Below are 20,847 nucleotides of genomic sequence, written 5' to 3' on the forward strand. Positions count from 1 at the left end.
AAAATCATGCTGGTCTGCTCAGTTGGAGCAGATGTTGATGTAAACCACTTTGATTTACCTTGCGTTGAATTGTGTTATACAAATAAACTTGCCTTGCCTACACTGAACACTGTGTTGTATGTGCAGTTTCTGGTGTTCAAACTAGTGGTGGGACTTGATTTAAAAAAAAATCATCTAATTAATTAAAGGCTTTGTAATTAATTAATCGCAATTAATCGTATATCCATATTTGACCGTGACGAGAAGCAACATTTTTCAATTTAAATGGATTTTGGTACATGACTGAATCATTGAATTGACACATAAATGAGCTTAAACAACAAAATTGTATTTATTTTGATAACTGAGTTTCAACATAAAGTGCAATGTGAATAATATGACTCAGGACCTTTTGTAAACTTTCTATGTCTTAAACAAATTTCTTTTTGTTTAGTAAAATTTAAAAAACAGCACTTTCAAGTACATTCCAGAAAAAAAGAAACTGAACATTGCAATATCCTTGGCATAAAATAAACAGACCAACGGTTAAACATAAAGTGCCCTTTCTACCATAAATGGTTTTGAAAAACAACAGAAACCAAAATGATCCATCAGCTGATGACAGCCCCTCCTGTTCTGCCATTGTCCTGAGCAGAAAATCTTTGCAGCCCTAGTTCCTAGGGAGTGTCGAGAAGAGGGGAAGAAGAGAGTGCAGGGTGAAGAGGTGGAGAAGAGTGTAACAGAAGACTAGCAGTGAGAGCAAAGGTAAAGGTTTAGGGGCCAGTAGTGAGTCCACCATGTTTCTATGTCCTGGAGATTGTGGTGCAGAGCTGGAGCCAGGAAGCAGAGCTGGAGGCCGTAGAGCTGGAGGTGTTAACGCTTTCTCTTCTAGTGCGAGGATGACTAGGTTTAAGGCCCCGTTTACACGTAGCAAAAACGGTGGCGTTTTCATGCGTTTTGGCCAGTTTGTTTACACGAAAACGAAGCTCAAAGTCTCCAAAAACCATCATTCCGAAAACTCCGGCCAAAGTGGAGATTTTCAAAAACTCAGTTTTCACGTTTGCTTGTAAACGGAGGGAAACGGAGATTTAGGCTTCAGAACGTCACATTATGCAACAGAAACGTCACCAGCGTCATCTGTGCGACCTGTGTTTACAAGTAGTTTGGCCACCGTCAATATTTTCTTGTATTTTACTTGTTTTATATTCTAAAGTCACACTTGAAAGTAACTCCACTTCTCTGTCACTCCAAACGAAAGACTCTCGTTCATCTTGGAAGTAAAGCCTGAATTATGGTCCCGCGTTAAATCGACGCAGAGCCTACGGCGTAGGCTCTTCGTTGGTGTAACGTGGAACCATAAATCAGCCTTAACTGGAAGTTACACGTGTCATTTGTTGATGTTTTTCCAGGATTCTGATTGGCTAGCATGACTTTAAGCTTCTCGTTACTCTGCCCGTAATAGCTTATTTCTGCGGGCTTGTGTGAATGAAGAGATTTTGAAAATGATCTCGTGTAAATAATGGTATTTTTCAAAACGTAGAGGGGGAAATATCCGTTTTTGTAAATACCCGGCTATGTGTAAACATGGTCTAAGAGGGAGCAGGTCAGAGACACAACCAAGGTTACACAGCTTGGACATGAAGTAATATATGGTTTGGACACATAAAGAGGGGGAAGAGTGAATATCTTTGCAGAAGTATGTGTGAGATAGAGCTGCCAGGTAGAAGGAAAAGGGGAAGAGAGAAGAGGGATGTGGTGAAAGAGGACATGCAGGTGGTTGGTGACACAGAGGACAGTGGAACGCTCTAAAAGGAAGAGACTGTATGAACATAAAAGAACAAACTATATGAGGAGGAAACAGTTTCAAAATAAAGAAGGAAGTAACATGGAAATAAAGAGTCAAAGCCAAAACAAGCCAATAAAGAAAACAGCCAGAACCTGCAAAAAAGACAAAGGACGTATGTTTATCTTGTCATGCTGACTTCTGTTAAAGGGTTTCTTTTAGCAGTAACTCTGTGTGACAACAGCGCATTTTGTTTATCTAACACTTGGTCGAAGAAATAAAATGATTCTATCATGACTACGTTTCCATGCAGTCAATAACCCTTTTCTAACCAGAATATTAGCAATAACCCGGTTACACGGCCATGTAAACACCAATAACCCCTTTGAATAACCGGAAATTGCTCATATTCCGGTTTTTAAAAACCCAAAAATGACCCCTGGGTTCCTCCTTTTCTAACTGAATATTCGGTCATGTAAACACCAAACGGGATTTCCCCATCAAAAGGAACAGGAATTTGTTTTCTGCACATGTTCTTTTTGAAAGGAATCTTGGTCTTTTGAGTCCAGGAAGTTGTTATAAACACGGAGAAACGAGCCGGCGTGGGTGAACTCCATCATTACGACCCGTTCCCACCAGTCCTGACTGCACCTTCATCCAAAGTGTCCGGCGTCTCTGGTGGAAATGGCTAGCATGGATATGGATTTGGATAGAGGAAGAAGAAGCAGAAATGACGGGAAATGCGTCATCACGTTCTCCGTGCGTCGCTGGTTTGATCCAGATATCCTGAATGATTAATCACCATGTAAACAGGGATAACCCTGTTTGCTCACACATGGAAACACATTATTCCCAATGTTTCAGTAACCGGAATATTGACCTTAACCCCAATTTTGACTACATGTAAATGTAGTCTATGAGGTGGGTCTAAAAGTGTTTTCATTGTTTAACATCCACTTTGATATAAAGCTGAATGCTGCTCCTTCTATCCTTCAGAACTAAGTTACACCTTCATACAGGTTCTTCTTCTCCGTCATTTCTCTCCATGAAACATTACTTTTCTCTTAATCCTGAGAAGGCAACAATAAGGTAATGGGATCAACTTGATAATCTAGTTAATACCACATGCACACCATCTTAATCTGCCGTGCGTGTGGAGATTGTCCAGCGTGATTGCATGAACACGCGCACACGCACACACAAACACGGCCCGTACTCTGAGTAATGAAGTGTTGCTGCTGCAGTCCCCCTCCTTCATTTACATACAGAATACATTACTTAAAGGTTTATACCAGTTGGCAGAGAGATTCAATAAATTATCTGTCTGCAGAGTGAAGGCCTTTCAGATGGAGGGAGAAATAACAGAGAGGGGAAAAAAGAAAAAGGCAGGAGAGGAAATGATGGTGGAGAGATACTTCCACGTCTTCCCTTGCTCAGAACGGGGGGATGCAAATTAACTGCATAGAGAAAATCCATTAATAATGTTAATCACAATAATAATTTAGAAGCAGGGGATACACACATTTAACCAGGCAATCAGGAATCCATCTGTGGAGGGTTTTAATATTGAAGAAATGCAATAACAAAAAAATACTTCTGCATTTGTGATGACAACCGGGATGGATATAACGAACTCTACTTTCATATAGAGAACATTACTTATTAAAAGTGCATCTTAAATATTTATCGCTTCATACATTGCCCCTGTCACTGTTTCCTTACTCGTTTCCCTGAAGATTAGCGTGTGAGACGAGGGGAGCGTAGGAACGCCGTTCAGTTTAAACACCCCCCGCAGAAACCGCCTGATTAAAATCAACTGCCAGAGTAGATTGTGATGAATTATGCAGACTTTAGTAAGGAAATGAAGCAAAAGACGTTAGTTCATTTAAAAATGTAATGCCGGACCTCTGAGGTGGATGTTGGAGAGTGCTGCATATTGATAAGGCATTGTGTTTTTTTTAGTATTTGACGCATTGTTTTACAGGTGGCGTGTTTGCACATACAGATGTGGTTTGTCTCTGTCAGCCGCAAAGTGCAAAGTTGTTGGAAATTTGCAGCCGAAAAAGTTTCAGCAACATATTATCATTTATCTCCGTGCTTGTTTTTCATCAAGTCGTAAACAGAATGAATACCTGCGTTCAGCTTACCTTACAAACCAGATGATTCAACGCTGCAAATGGGCTCGGCACTCAAGAGCAATGATATATCATCGTTACTCGCTGTAAATGAGATAGAGTATTCAAGGAAACCTCAAGAAAGAGAAAGAAATATTACCGTTTCTCCTGAATTAATCTTATCACAGCAGTTCATCAACAGGGGCTTGTTAAAGGTGTTTGTCACGTGAGAATTAGCTGTGAATAACTGGAAACACGTCTAAATCACAAAACAGAATATGATGAACGGATGAATCAAGAAGTCCCTGCCATATACATCAATACAAGAAATAAAGAGGTAAACGTGTTGTTACATTTAGAATCGTTTGGCCAAGGAAGAAAGCGTCTGACCCTGACGGTCCGGATACAGAACATGTGAGGGTTTCCTCGGGTATCTGATCCCAGGATGATAGAAATAAATCCTTTAGTTGCCTTTGAACTTAATCCTCTAATTGTCAAGAGTCAAAGTCATGTAAAGTGGATGCCAAGATGCACGAGTTCCTGCAGAACAATGGATTTTAACAAGATCGGCAACACTTTACACTTCATCTGTCAGGATCACTGACTGATGGGTGATTATATAATATCAGATGTGGCTTTAAAAAAAACAACCAAACAAAAAAACATGCCTGGTTTAAGCAATAAATGTATTTTGGTTTAGTACTTTTACTTTACTGATTTAAATGTTAAAATTTGGTCTTTGATTAGTTATTTCTGATTTTTTTTCCATGTTTATCCATGTTTATAAATGACTAAAACAAGTCTTGCAGGAATAAATAGAAAGAAAGAAATGTAACCTGAGGTTTCCTGAGGTTTTTGTATTTTAATTGAAATATGAATTTGATAGCATGTTTACAAAGTTTCTTTCAAAAATATTGCTCAAATGTTAAGTTTCCTTTTAGAAAGCATTTCCGCTCTTTCCAGTCATTTGTATTTGTTCATGTTTGCAGCAAACTAATTTGCAAAAATTAAATGTTTTTTGTAAAAAGATATTCTGTGCATATATTATCAGGAGAGACAGAAAAAAACATTAAATAAAGATCTTTTTACAGAATAACACTGGAGGAATTATGTTTTTCCCTTTCAGGAAATTAATATTTAAACATAGATGCGTCTGATTGGTGATGATTTCTATTACCACTAATACGCTATTAGGCAAAAAATATCGTGTCATAACCCAAGCAAATGAGCCATAAAAAGAAGTAAAACAGTGAACAATAAAGCGAAGGCATTTGTTTCCTTCCTGCAGCAGCAGCCCTGAAAGTTTGCTCCTGTTTTGAGATGAATGTTAAAACTGGTGCAAAGCAGTATTTGTTTCTGCAGACTGGTTAGAGTAATATCACAAATTTGTAGCTTCAAGAGAACCCTGCTGAACTTGGCCACGAAGCACAGCCGCAGTGAAGCGTATTAGCCGCGATAAATTGAATTCCAAGAAGCTGCAGAGCTCCTTTATTTCACAAGGCAGGGCCTAGTTTTCAAAAAACTCTGTGTTGCCTCTTCCTGGCCCAATTTCGGGGTGTTTTGATCGGGCTATAATATCATGTGCGACAGGGATGACTGCTCCTGCCTCTCCTCTCTCCGTCTCTGTCCCGACCAAAGCAAGGAACACAGAGGAAGAGATTTTAATGAGATCAACACAGAGCGCCATTTACACTGATAAGTAAATACTACAGCTTTAAATGCTTCTCGCCCTCAATTGGCTCCCCGCTATTGTTGCCGAGCGCACGCCTCAGTGAACACTAAATTTTCACTGTCACACTCCAATAACCCTAATTGTCCAAAATAAATGAGCTAATTTCTAAAGTTCCATTTTCATATGCAGGAGATAAGGCAACTTTACTGATTGATTGGATTCCTTTGTGCGTGCGAGTGTGGGTACGAGCGCGTGCACGCTGCAGAGTGTGTGAGTGTGTGTGAGAAACTACGGCTCTCATAATTTGAGTGAAGGCTTCTGTTTATTATGCCTGTTATTCACTGCGAGCATTTCTCTGACCCCTGCTGATATTCATCCGGCTTCCTCTCCCCGTAGCAAGAAACAGAGAAGGGCAGGAAAATAGATGGATGGAGCGAGAGAGAGCGAGTGAATGAAAGAGCTTGTGCGTTTCTCTGTGTTAGTGTGTATAGGAGTGTGTGTGTAAGTGTGTGTGTGAGGGGTCCCTACGGATTGAGTGTTGGATCTAGCTTGATCATTTGCATTTTTTCATTTGAGCTGTTATTTGCAGCATTGCATGCAGCACAAACCCCTCAGGGCTCACCGAGTAATTCAGTAAAAAGGCAGGTAAGACGTAAATTAATCATAAGATGTCTAAGAATTATTGCACTGGCATGCATACAGTCTGCACCAACGTAAGGCTGCACTATACAGTGTTGCAATAGATGCAAAAGGAAAGAGAGCTCACACACAAGCTCACACTGCACACACTCACACACATCGCTGAGACTCAGATTGGATCTGAAAGGAGACAAAGGTCGAGCGAGAAAAGTTTGCAGCATCATCAGGCAGAATTACTTCTAACAGAGCAAAGTTCTGAAACAGAAACTCGGTCACGCTGGAACACGACTCGCATAGAAATGTGATCATTCTCACTAAAGTTGATGCTTTTAATGAAATCAAATGAGAGAATTTAAAAATAGCATTTCAGACTAGATGCACGTGGTATCTGTCTCGAGAAGCTAATTGATGAGAAGTTCTCAGCAGAAGACGAAGATTAATGAGAGTGGCAACCTGATTTGCAGGGATGAAAGCAGATTTCATTTTTCTCTTGGAAGTACCCCGACTGTCTGTCTCGCCTTTCACAGATCCTGAAAAAGAAAGAAATAAGAAAAGCTTAAAATTGTGCAAAAGATCTTCACTGTATGTTGAAGTTTTCTGTTCACTAGTTGTTATTTCTATTAAATGTAAATTATGGTTCTCTGCATTGTCACGTTTGAATGATGGAAAACAGTCAAAGGCAAAAAATAAAGAAAAGATATGTATGCACACTTGCTCATCGTGTAAAATGGATCCCTGAACATCTTGAAAACAGTTGTTCTGAGCAGCTGCCTGCGTGAAATAAAACAGAATATCATGTTGGACTTTAACATTTTCTCGAGTTCTGTGAGTTTTAGCAGGTAGACATCAGTCAGATCAGCTTATTGAAACATGTCCACGCTCACTTTAGCTGGCTGTAATAAAAGATCACACCAACAATGAAAAACAGCTCAACAGAATACCAAAAACAAATGATGAACACAGAATGAGAAATCCTTGTAATAAAGATTTGAATGAGTGACAACATAGAGCAGCAATGGGAGAGTTGGGGTCAGGCCCCCCCCCCGAAACCTCTTCCCATCCCAAATGTATCATTGCTACAAAATGACTGTATCACAACATGCCATTTAACTTGACAACCCGTCAATAATAACAAATGTACGATAGATAAAGTAGTTTGACTGTATGAGTCAAATTAAATGAAAAATCAACCTAAAATAATGAAAAATATGAATAAATATTAAATAAAAAACTTAAAACTGAAATAAACAAGTCACAAATAGCCATTACTCATCAAAAGAAAGTAACTTCCACCACCTCAATCCCCCACAAAAACTGAAAGCAGGTCTAGCAGGTCAGAAATCAGAGCTAAACACGCACGTGCGCCTTTTTCAGATGCACATTTATCTAATTAAAAATAGTCAAACTTCTTAACAATATAAACTGATATAAAACTATTAGAACTATAACTTTGATATAAAACTATCTCCCCTCCTCCTCACGGTAACTTTATTTAAACATGCCCTCATGGAGTCAATCCAACTCAGTGACAACAATGAGTCCTATATGTTTTTCTAGCGATGAGTCAGAAACGGCCAACATAGCCTACTGTCAATATTTTAGAGGTCCAAGTCACGTTTTTAAAGGTGCTTATGTCTCATTTTATGGACACCCAAAAGTGTACATAGGTTAATATTTGGCAATCAACACTTAAATCTGTCTTATGACCTTGAAGGTTTGGACTAAACTTACAGAAGTCCCTGCAAAAGATATTTAATTGCAAACCAGCATCAGTGGCACTGGAGGGAGCTGCAGGTGATCAGCAGGATTATCAGGAGCACAAACATCTTAGCAAAAATCCCAGGACAGAAAGTCAGTGTCCGGGTGCTTCTGGGATCAAATAACTGCTCAGTTTGAAGTGGGGGCGGTGTCTGTTTGCAGCTGTGGAAGGTTAGAGAGAAAGGTGAAACGTGTTGGTTCATTAAGCGTGCAGTGGAGCTCCTGCTGCTTCTGCTTGGTCAGGATCTGCTCAGGTCAGCCGGCGTCTCGTATAAACACGTATTTATGCACATCAGGCTCGGTGTAGGGTTGTCCTGGTTCTCATGGGTTCTGGGCGACGGGACTGCTGTGAGAGAGCCAGCGATACGACAAATTCCTTTAACTGAGATGATAGTTACCCTTTTAACTGTTAGTCTTACCTTTTTCATTTAGAGGTGAATACAAATATATTAGATTTACCACAAGAAATATGAGCAGGACAGTAACATTTGTTATCAAGCATAGCCTATAGTTTCTGTTGCTACTTAGATTTTCAAATGTCAGCGACAGTAACAGATTCCACTTAACCGTCTGCTCAGAACCAGCATCTTAGTGAGTCATTGCTTCACCCCTCCACCTCGTCCTGCAGAAGACACTCAGAAAGCACCTGAAGCCTTCTGCTGTCATGCATAGTGTGTGAGTGAAGCAGATCTGTGACACGTGTGATGACACGCTGCATACAACCCTTTCTAAGCCCCACAAAAACAAAAAAACTAGTGGTGGGATTCGATTAAAAAAATGTATATAATTAATTAGAGGCTTTGTAATTAATCGCATATCAATATTTGACACGAGAAGCAACATTTTTCAATTTAAATGGATTTTGGTAAATGACTGAATCATTGAATTGACACATAAATGAGATTAAACAACAAAATTGTGTTTATTTGGATAACTGAATGTTAACATAAAGTGCAATATGAATAATAGGAATATGATGGTATTGTCCACAAGGCACAAACTTAAATTCAAGTTAGCTATATTCAAGCCTTTTCAGGACTTTTTGTAAACTTTCTATGTCTTCAACACATTTGTTTTTGTTTAGTAAAATTAAAGAACAACTCTAACTCGGAGCGTCGTCTGTGCTGCAACATGTTTGGCATTGAGGTGGTAGCGGAGGCTGGAAGATCCGTTGATAGGCAAATTCTTTCTTGCAGAATTTGCACACAACTGTGCTTTTATCCAAGTTTTCACTCGGTAGTTTTTTAAAACTAAAATTTCCACCCACCGAACCAGCAACGACTTCTCATCGGTTTGGATTTCCATTGTTGTTTCTCTTGTTGAGTTCTGTTCATCAGTATTACGGGTAACTTATACCGGGAACTCGTGCAATGAGAAACGTTCCGCACTGTTTGGAGTGCAAAAGTAAATTGCGATTAAATGCGTAATTTTTTTTGTCACGTTATTTTTCTGTAATTAATTAATCGTAATTAAAGCGATAAAGTTCCAGCCCTACAAAAAACCCAACAATGATACACCTCTTTATCCTGCAGTTTTATATCCTCACATCCAGTCTGGAGGTGAATCCGGATCACCAACCAGTAACACCGATGCTGGGAGAGAATGTGGCTTTTTATTTTGCTATTTCTAGTCCCGGCAGTCCTGTGCACTCCTCGCCTCCTCTCCTTCCACACTTATCAGAGCTTTTGTTCCTGAATTCAGCGGTCTGAGGCAGATTGGCCCATCAATACACTATCTGAGAAGGTTGGCTCGATAAGAATTCTGCTGCTATCAGTCTATTGTGAATAAGCTGTCTAGAGGTCTCCACAGTTCAGGCCGGCGCACATGCACCAACACATATGCCGCATATTGTGTCGGCACACTCACACCGAACAGGCTGTCGGGAGCTTGGAGGGTGTAATCCAGCACATGCAGCAGCTCACGCTGTTATCAGCCAGAGAGGAGGGATTCAATGCAGCAAGGAAGATAGAACCACATCTCGTGTATCTCAATACTGACATTGTGTTTCTCTAATACTTAAACTTTCTGTAAAAGAAAAGTTGTCTTGCAGATAATGAACAGCATGAATCAGGGCACCACCCAGTTTCTGCGACAATCCACCCATCTTCAGCAATCACTTAGCCTAATTAGATCAACTTGTTAAGTACAGGTCGTGAAAATTTTAATTATTTAAGCCCCGACAAGGTCATAGAAGAATTTAAAACTAAAGATTTAGGTTAGTAATTTTCTGTTAACAGCAGATGGTGAACTGATTAAAGCTGATGCTTCCCTTTGCTTTTTACGCTCAAGAAAACATTCTTTAGCATTTCACGTGGAAAGAAAACAACAAAAAAACAAAAAGCACCCACATTCTGTCAGTAGCAGCCCTGTAAATATAAAACAAACATATGCAACTTTAGATGGTTCCAGAAAAATAAAAGACAGTGTTTCAAAACGTGTATTTCCTTTAGCATTGGCAGCACGAGCTACATGGCTAACGACTGGTGTTACGTGTTGTTGCATTGTTGGATGATTGTCACACTACAGGCCACCGATTGGTCGGGGGGTTGGAGTCAGGAGGAGGAAATCAGAGAAAGAGAAACTCTGACAGCGGCTTCTTGTTCATTTTATTCAACCAGCAATGGCAGCAAAAGTCTGTTTCATGATCCAACTCTGAGGTGCAGATGTTCATAAACCTGGTGCTGAGGAGAGAATTAAAAAGGGATCTAGACGGAGATAAGGAACGACCAGATCTACCAGGAGCTCTGTCTCTTCATAGCTGCTCACGGCTCCAGCTGACTTTTCAGCAGAGCCGAGACAAACTAACAAAAAAAGCGTCATTATGTGAAGCTTCTTTCACTCTCATTTTTTATCTTGATATGGAACACAAGCCACAGACCCAGCAGCACATCTATCATCTCCTCCAGGTTCTACATCTTTAGTGTTGTTGTCTTCTTCATTTAGATACACAATCAAATACGTCACAGCAGCTTCACTCCAACCTCCTACTTCTGATCTGGGCAACCTGATCTCACAAAAATCCGTGAAATGCCCACGACCTCTCACCACTATTTTCCGTGGTACCAACACGGAAACTGGTAAAATTACGTGTGGGCACCACGGATATTGTACCATGCAAAGTCAATGGGATCCGTGGTCGTGATATATACACGGATTATGACATTATTATTATTTATATATTATTCTTTGTTATAGTGGCTAAATTATGCGTTTTTGTCGCGCAAGGTACGGTTTTTTACTGTCAGTTTGTAAAAACATGTTTTTAACGCTGTTTTAGCAGTGTTTTAATGAGGTTTTAATCTGAGCACCACGGATATAGTACTATGCAAAGTCAATGGGGGCGTGGTCGTGATATATACACGAATTATGACATTATTATTATTTATATATTATTCTTTGTTATAGTGGCTAAATTATGCGTTTTTGGCGCACAACGTACTGTTTTTTAATGTCAGTTTGTAAAAGCCCGTTTTTAACGCTGTTTTAGCAGTGTTTTAATGAGGTTTTAATCTGAGCACCACGGATATAGTACTATGCAAAGTCAATGGGGGCGTGGTCGTGATATATACACGAATTATGACATTATTATTATTTATATATTATTCTTTGTTATAGTGGCTAAATTATGCGTTTTTGTCGCGCAACGTACTGTTTTTTAATGTCAGTTTGTAAAAGCCCGTTTTTAACGCTGTTTTAGCAGTGTTTTAATGAGGTTTTAATCTGAGCACCACGGATATAGTACTATGCAAAGTCAATGGGGGCGTGGTCGTGATATATACACGAATTATGACATTATTATTATTTATATATTATTCTTTGTTATAGTGGCTAAATTATGCGTTTTTGTCACGCAACGTACTGTTTTTTAATGTCAGTTTGTAAAAGCCTGTTTTTAACGCTACTATACAAACTATAACAAAGAATAATATATAAATAATAATAATGTCATAATTCGTGTATATATCACGACCACGCCCCCATTGACTTTGCATAGTACTATATCCGTGGTGCTCAGATTAAAACCTCATTAAAACACTGCTAAAACAGCGTTAAAAACGGGCTTTTACAAACTGACATTAAAAAACAGTACGTTGCGCGACAAAAACGCATAATTTAGCCACTATAACAAAGAATAATATATAAATAATAATAATGTCATAATTCGTGTATATATCACGACCACGCCCCCATTGACTTTGCATAGTACTATATCCGTGGTGCTCAGATTAAAACCTCATTAAAACACTGCTAAAACAGCGTTAAAAACGGGCTTTTACAAACTGACATTAAAAAACAGTACGTTGCGCGACAAAAACGCATAATTTAGCCACTATAACAAAGAATAATATATAAATAATAATAATGTCATAATTCGTGTATATATCACGACCACGCCCCCATTGACTTTGCATAGTACTATATCCGTGGTGCTCAGATTAAAACCTCATTAAAACACTGCTAAAACAGCGTTAAAAACGGTCTTTTACAAACTGACATTAAAAAACAGTACGTTGCGCGACAAAAACGCATAATTTAGCCACTATAACAAAGAATAATATATAAATAATAATAATGTCATAATTCGTGTATATATCACGACCACGCCCCCATTGACTTTGCATAGTACTATATCCGTGGTGGTCAGATTAAAATCTCATAAAAACACTGCTAAAACAGCGTTAAAAACGGGCTTTTACAAACTGACATTAAAAAACAGTACGTTGCGCGACAAAAACGCATAATTTAGCCACTATAACAAAGAATAATATATAAATAATAATAATGTCATAATTCGTGTATATATCACGACCACGCCCCCATTGACTTTGCATAGTACTATATCCGTGGTGCTCAGATTAAAACCTCATTAAAACACTGCTAAAACAGCGTTAAAAACATGTTTTTACAAACTGACAGTAAAAAACCGTACCTTGCGCGACAAAAACGCATAATTTAGCCACTATAACAAAGAATAATATATAAATAATAATAATGTCATAATCCGTGTATATATCACGACCACGGATCCCATTGACTTTGCATGGTACAATATCCGTGGTGCCCACACGTAATTTTACCAGTTTCCGTGTTGGTACCACGGAAAATAGTGGTGAGAGGTCGTGGGCATTTCACGGATTTTTGTGAGATCAGGTTGGATCTGGGTATTGAAAATAAAAAGGGGCATGGCGAGTCGAATCAGGCTAAGTAGGTACCAGTGTAAAAGTGCCAATATAAAGCATGAATGTGTGGATAAATGCTGCGCCTGTAGCTGCAGCATCCCAGGTCAACGACGTCCTGGTAGCACAAAGAAAAGTAAATAAACCGATTTAAAGACAAAAAAAGCACAGTGTATTTCTGGGCTTTCATGGTTTTCTTCTGGGTACCCAGCCTCCCCTCCGGGTCCAAAAACATGTGTGTCTGGCTGATTAGGGATTTTAATTTGCTCATTGGTGCGCATGTGCGTTATTGTTTCTCTGCATGTGGCTCTTCCGTGGACGGGTGACCTGTGCAGAGGGAACTGCCGACCCTGCGCCTCCCTGTCACCCAGCGAGTGCTGGGAAGGATTCCAGCCCGTGATCCTGAAGAAGGAGAAACGGACGGACGGATGGACATTACACTAGTCCAGTTACTGTAACTGCGCATCGCTGTCGCCTACACGCAGGAACGTCCTGGGCCTACAACTTCATTTAAAGGTTGTTTTCATGAATTATCCTGGACAAGCTCCCAGATGTTGAGAACGTCTTTTATTTTTTGCAGGAAAATTTAAGCCTAGTCATCAACGCGACCCATCTGTGCCATGTTTAAATGAAGCATCCTGGGACTGTGAAGGTGAAGAGAGGATGAGCACGAAAAAGCTTTTTCCATTACAGATCAGACAGAGGGCGGACGGGGGAAGAGAGGGCGAGAAAACGATAGAAAACAGTTGGATAGAGTGTCAAAATTTGTGAATGAGTGACTGAAAACGACCGGGGGGGGGGGTTTTCTTATCTTTAACTGCGACCTGAAACAGCTGTTTCTCTGCGGTTCGTTGAAGATGGATCCTTGTTCATTTTCCTCTCCATCTTGCTACTATTTATGTTTTATTTATAGTCTTGAGTGGGACAGAGACTTACTTCTTCCCGAGGAAAGAAAGAAAATCAATTCAGCTCGACGATGAATCACGGCAGCAGGAATAATGCTTTGCAAAAGACTGCAGTCATATCAGTTTCACCCCCGTGCTTTTGTTTTTGCATTGATCTCAGCTGAAATAGTAGGTGCTATTTCAGGTGATTTAGCCACTTTGAGGCAGAGCTGTGACTGCTTTGACGTTGCAGGTTTGACATTGAGCTGAAAGACTTTCCTAAGCCTGGTTTTAGTAGTGATGTGCAGGTTTTGGCCTGTCATCTGCAGCTGAAGACTCCCCCCTGTTCACCACAGCTGTCACCCCCCGAAAACACAAGAGGAAATGGGTGAGGAAGGAGCAAACGGGAAACCATACGTCTCCCTCACTGTCAGAGGTCATTTGGAGGTTGTTGGGTTTTTTTTTTTTTTTTTACTGAGAATCTACTAAAATACAGGCCTTTGTTCTGCTGTCTGCGTTTCTCACTCCTGCAATTTCTCAGTTTCAGACCTATTATGTGCAAATTAATATTTACTGTGTTTATGAAAAGAGAAGAAGACGTCAGAAGTGAAAATAAAGATAGGCCCATAAATACCATCAGCAGCGCGGTGGCGTCTTGGTAAGTGGGAGTCAGCTGCTTCAAGTTCATCCTTTGTGCACTTTAAAAACAACCATCACATGTACAGCCAAGTTTAAATCTAAAAACCAGGAGAGGGTTTGATTATTACGAGAAACAAACTAAGAAAAAAAAAAATTGGAAATTACAAGAATAAAGTCATAATGTTGCGAGAAGAAAGCCGTAATAGAATAGAGTTGTAATATTACGAGAATAAAGTCGTAATATTATGAGAATAAAGTCGTAATATTATGAGAATAAAGTTGTAATTTATGAGAACTCTAACAGGAAGAGCTTCTTCTCCCTGTGTTAAAATGAGGAATATTGAACATCTTGTGAAGTTATATTTTGGTATCTGTTTCACAAATAAGGAAATACTTTCTTTTGGCACATCAGCATCGAATTATTATCAGTATAAGGACTTTAAAACGATTGTGCAAACGACTGCGTCTATTTTGAAGAAGGAACCACACAGACTTGGAAGAAATTGCGTCTTTTGTGGAAGAGGAAAATCTTTATGATCGTCCTCATTGTTTCCTGAGAAACAACAAAACCTCTTTGAATGGAAGCAGAGGGAACCACCGCTAGCCTTTCAGTCACCACTACTATACTATAGTATAGTACACTATACTATACTATACTATACCAGACAGCTCCTCTTCCACAAAAGACGTATGTGCTCTTCCTGTTAGAGTTCTCATAAATTATGACTTTATTCTCATAATATTACGACTTTATTATCATAAATTACAACTTTATTCTCGTAATATTACGACTTTATTCTCAAAATATTACAACTTTATTCTCATAATATTATGACTTTATTCTCGCAACATTATGACTTTATTCTCGTAATATTACGACTTTATTATCATAAATTACGACTTTATTCTCGTAATATTACGACTTTATTATCATAAATTACGACTTTATTCTCGTAATATTACGACTTTATTCTCAAAATATTACAACTTTATTCTCGCAATATTACGACTTTATTCTCATAATATTATGACTTTATTCTCTTAATATTTCGACTTTATTCTAATATTATTATGACTTTATTCTCATAATTTCCCTTTTTTTTGTCTTAGTTTGGCCCTAATACTCCATTGTAGATTATAGGTACTTATAGATATGTTTTATAATTCCCCTTTGGCCAATGGCGTATAAACATAACTATATAAAAGATGTGATGAGGAAATGACGGATGATGCATCCCTGTGTTTTTTATTGCCCAAGAATGTCAAAGCTGGTTACACGGAAGAGCGGAGGAGGTTTGGGAGAGAGTATGAAAGGACGGTGGAGAGGATGGAGCGACGCGGCCCGTGACTGGTCATATGGAGGTTGATGACCGGCCCCTGTCAGTCAAGCTCACACAGAGAGAGCAGGGCCCTGCCATCTGCTCCAAAGTTAATGGAAAGGAGACAAGGTGGAGAGGTGGGACGTTTCTACACAGACCAGAGGACCTGGAGGGAGAGCGGGCGGCGAGAGGACGGAGCTCTGAATGTGAAAGTGAGGAGGAGGAAGGTGAAAGGCATAAAACTGGTCCGTCACCAAGGACATGGAAGATCACCTGAGGAGATGGAGGATGAAGATGACCGAAGGGAAAGAGTTTGGGAAGAGGGTCAGATGAAGTTGTACGACGAACATGTTGATGATATCACATCCCTTTTATGTGCTTTAAGTATCACTAATGCTATAGAGGGAACTGGAAAACATCTAAAATGGGAAAGAGATGTTGTGCGATCGACTGTACTCAGAGATTTAGCAAGAAATCGGAGTTAGGGTTTTACAGACTGCTGAAAAATAAGCTTAAGCTTACGAATGGATCACTGCAATTCACAGAAACAACTGGATTCCAGGCACCGAAACGTGGATTTGTGGTTCCCATTTTGTATCAGGTAATGTTGGATTTTTGGGTAGCTAACGTTAAACGGTCAAATCATAAAGTTCAGTGTCCTCATCACTTTAATTTCTACAACAAATCAAGACTTTTGTAAGCCTTCAAGCTTTGCTTTGTGTATTTCCCCGGCGTAGAAATTAAGTACATATAAATATCAGGAAACTGGATTAGTGGCCAAATATTAATGTCCATGGACCACTGGTTCTTGGTAACTGTACCAAATATTAATGTCCATGGACCACTGGTTCTTGGGGTAACTGTACCAAATATTAATGTCCATGGACCACTGGTTCTTGGGGTAACTGTACGGGTCACTGTCAAGTCCAACTGCCTTTAATTTAAGCTGATAATCAGCTGTTATCCTGTCTTCTCCACTAGTTGCAGCTGTTTTTGCCACTCAGTGTGAGTAATGGGGGCTGGTCCAGTGGGGAAGTGACGTCAATGCAAACCCTCTATTGATTTAGTTTTACTATCAAGAGTAAAACCACTCCCAACATGTTGCTATTTTAGCAAAAATGTATTTCATGCAGCACTGTTGTGCAAATTCATTGTGCTTTAATTTGACAATATTCACATCACAGTTAAAAGTTTAGTAATGATCACTTTTTACTATGTAGAATACCTTTCAGGAAGTCAGATGTAATGGAGTTGTTGTCTCCAAGGCTGCTTCACGGACAGGTGCTGCTCTTCCTTCATCGGCTAAGCAGGTGAAACGGCTGGAGTTGATCTCAAGTGAAACATTTACATTTCTAAGTGGTCGCTCGAGCTGAAACCACAACGCAGGAGCCATCAAAGTAAGACAACAGGCCGTCCTCAGGCTGCATAAGTTCACCGGAGAGGAAATGGGGGGCTGGCACAATAATCCAAAATATTACAAAAGAGTGTGTGTGTGTGTGACTGGAGGAACGAGCAGGACGATGTAAAGAGCTCTGTAGGACCTAGACAAGGTTCAAAAGCCCCTAAACTAGTGCAACCTGTTTACCTTTGTTTTTCTTTTACCGTGTTGAAGCACAGTTCTTGTCATGGTAATGTGAAACGTCTCTTCTCTGAGTATTCACAGGTTAGAGGAGGACAGGTGTTGATCCCTTCTTTTGTTTGAAAATCAGCAAAGTAACACTTTCACTCTTTGTCTTCCTGTTAAGAGAAGAAGTCAGGAGTAAAATGTCTTTTCTGTCATGTTGCAGTTCTTCACAGTTTATCATCGCATTAAAAGTACGTCAAGAGAAAACAAGTTAAATATGGGAATGCATGTCACCACATGACCTTGTTGATCGATCACTCTGTTGATCACTCTCTGTTGTTGACACTATTTGGAATTTACTGATTTACTCCATTAATTTGACACAAATTAAAAGATCTGGGATGTCTGCTGGGAGGCTAACGTCCATGTTGGGACCGGACCGCTCCAAAAGTGTTTTTTTTTCCTAAAGGCCATTCTGTGTTGGCTTTACTTCAGTGCTTGGGATCATTGTCCTGCTGCATCCAATAGTATACAGCTGCAGGCTCGGAGGCTGCAGTTCCAGGACCCGCAGTTTCAGGACCCGCAGTTCTAGGACCATAGGCGCCGGAAGTGGGGGTGCGGCAGGGGCTGCAGCACCCCCTGGAAAAATTGAAATGACAATAAAAGATTATAAATATATAAATATTTGTGGTTGCTGTTTCTGTTCCACAACATTGTAAGCCACATTTGAGATGAAGGCTGAATATATGGGTAATTTTAATTAAAAAAAAAGAAAAGTAGCCTCACACCCCCCTGGTCTGCGGACCGCTCAGGTGATCAGAACCGCAAATGTTGTTTGTAAACATCCGCATTTTTGCCCACCAATTACAAATGCACAGCCAGCAGCGCTCCTTTCAAAACACAACACAAAGCTCCAAGTCAAGACCAAGATGGATATACGTTCATTTTTTAAACCAAAAGAGAAACAGACACAAAACATTGCCGAAGCTGCTGCCAATGTGACAGTGAGTCGGAGGAGAGCGACTGCACCTGCAGCCACCGCGTCAGCGACCCACCCAGTGTCTTAACACCGGCTCACCTGATGGTGCAGCCGGCCATATGAGCAGGGAGGAGGAGGAGACTGCACTGCCGGTAATCCTGCTATTATATTGGTCAAATTATGCTCAAATCATTGTTACGCAACTGTTTTGGGTGAAAAAAAACTTCAAAATTTTCGCAAAGCGCGGCCGCGTGGATTCCTCCCTGTATATAGGTTCACCAAATATTTTCAGTCACCCGCCGCCTATGTGACTATGATAATAATTATAGTCATGTTCCTTTTTTACTGTAGATGGTTGGTTCGCTATGTTTTGGTAAAGCTTGTGCGCACTGTCAGCTGTTCTTCAAGCAGGGGAGGGGCAAGTGATTTCTTAAGGGAGAACCCCCGCACCCCCTGGCAAAAACGTCTTCCTGCGCGTCTGTCTAGGACCCGTAGTTTTTGCAACAGCGCCACTCAGTGAATTGGAGTTGTCATTGCAGAGGCTGCAGTTCCAGGACCCGCAGTTCCAGGACCTTCAGTTTTGCAAATTAAACATTTATTACGCCAAAAGATTACTTAACATGATGAATTGAAGTATAACTTTTTTAAAGTTTTAGTTAGAAATTATTATTTAAAGCTTGTTTAAGTTAATAATCAGGTACGGATAATTAATAAACAAGCATTTTTATGTGTAAAGGTTTATTCCACCAGATTAATACTTTTACTTCATGTGTAGTAAATAAACAAGGATAATTAACAAATATTTTGATTTCTTGAGGTTAATCCCGTCAAATTATTACTTTGTATGGAGTTGATAAACAAATAATAATAGTTAACAAGTACATTGGTTTACTCCAACCAAATATTAATTACTTTGAACAGCCTACTCTGCAATACAAATCAAATAGGTTGCTAAGAGTTGCAAACAAATTGCAAATTTGTGATCAGCATAATTAGCTCATTACAGGTAAACTTAAGATGGAATCATATTTGGCCAGATACTATTGAGATATTTATAAGGTTTGAAAGGCACACAGCTGGGCCTCTAAGGGCAGATTTAAGATTATGTCTCTATATTTGTAATATAATCAAATGATTAATATTAACAACCAGGGTTCCTACACATTCTCAAACATCAAATTCATAGACCCTACAATGTATAATTTGAGACAGATAATTATGATTTCCTATTACAAGATTAGGTAGTACACTGCAGCAGGTTTTATGGAAGCCTTTCTGAAGTCAAACAATATATCAAAGGAACCTACATTTCTATTCTAGCATAAATCTTAATCTAAACACATTAAATGACCCATGTCTATTTTTTAAGACTTTAAATGTTTCCCCATCAAATTCACAAACTCTTTTTCCAATCATATTTTTTATTTTATTTTATACACACACACACAAACACACACACACATTATTTCAACTTTATACAGACCAAAAGCAACCCAAAAAAATCTCCCTCAGTGTCTCCCTGGTTGGAGCAGTTGTTTTTGGAGCTTCCTTTTAAATTCCTCCCTTTCACTGAAATAGTAGACATAAAAATCACAGCTTTATTGACAGAAATGTGTTTAACATTTAAAACATTAAGTGCTACAGGAATTACAATAATTATGCACATTTCTTAATTATGGTATGTAACGCATTGCATAAATTGATTAAGACTTAATGTCATTCTGTTAGAAATATATTTATATTTTATTCTCTCACCTTGGATGTAAGGGTTGCCCAGCAAGGAACAGCTGTTCCGCCTGAAGCACGGGCACGTTATGTGTCCACGCAAGACCATAAATGATAGCCTACCAAGAGAAATTTAATTTAATGTATCAATAAATGTATTAGTATTTTCAAAAATCTATTCCAGTCTACCAATATAGATATATTTTATAGTTATATGCATCTAGTAAATGAGAGAACATAACAACTTATAACTTGACATGTTACTTACGTTCGTCATCGAAGTCCGGATACAATCTGCAATCTGCGACCTGCAAACCTGCAATGACAACTCCAATTCATTGAGTTGTGCTGTTGCAAAAACTGCGGGTCCTGGAACTGCGGGTCCTGAAACTGCGGGTCCTGGAACTACAGCCTCCGAGCCTGCAGCTGGACCCTTCTCGCTGCATCACCAAACCTCTCCTGAGGCCGCAAAGCAACCCCAAATCCCGGTGTAACCCTGGATTCGTCAAAAATCGCCTGTAGTGGCTCAGGACGCCTGCAGTGGGCGGGGCCTGCAGTGGGCGGGGCCTGCAGTGGGCGGGGGCTGCAGTGGGCGGGGCTTCGAGCTGCGCTGCA

General features: G+C 39.6%; 1 long non-coding RNA gene across 1 annotated transcript; it reads right to left on the minus strand.

Annotated features, from left to right (window-relative positions):
• Positions 1-20,013: 20,013 nt before the first annotated feature.
• LOC133440867 (uncharacterized) lies at positions 20,014-20,575 on the minus strand. Its single transcript, XR_009782370.1, has 3 exons — positions 20,501-20,575; positions 20,263-20,351; positions 20,014-20,076 (listed from the first exon to the last, which is right to left on the minus strand). It is a non-coding gene; the product is annotated as an uncharacterized LOC133440867 (long non-coding RNA).
• Between the last annotated feature and the right edge of the window lie 272 nt (positions 20,576-20,847).

The sequence above is a fragment of the Cololabis saira genome, chromosome 3 (genome assembly GCF_033807715.1).
Source record: "Cololabis saira isolate AMF1-May2022 chromosome 3, fColSai1.1, whole genome shotgun sequence".
NCBI lineage: Eukaryota > Metazoa > Chordata > Actinopteri > Beloniformes > Belonidae > Cololabis > Cololabis saira.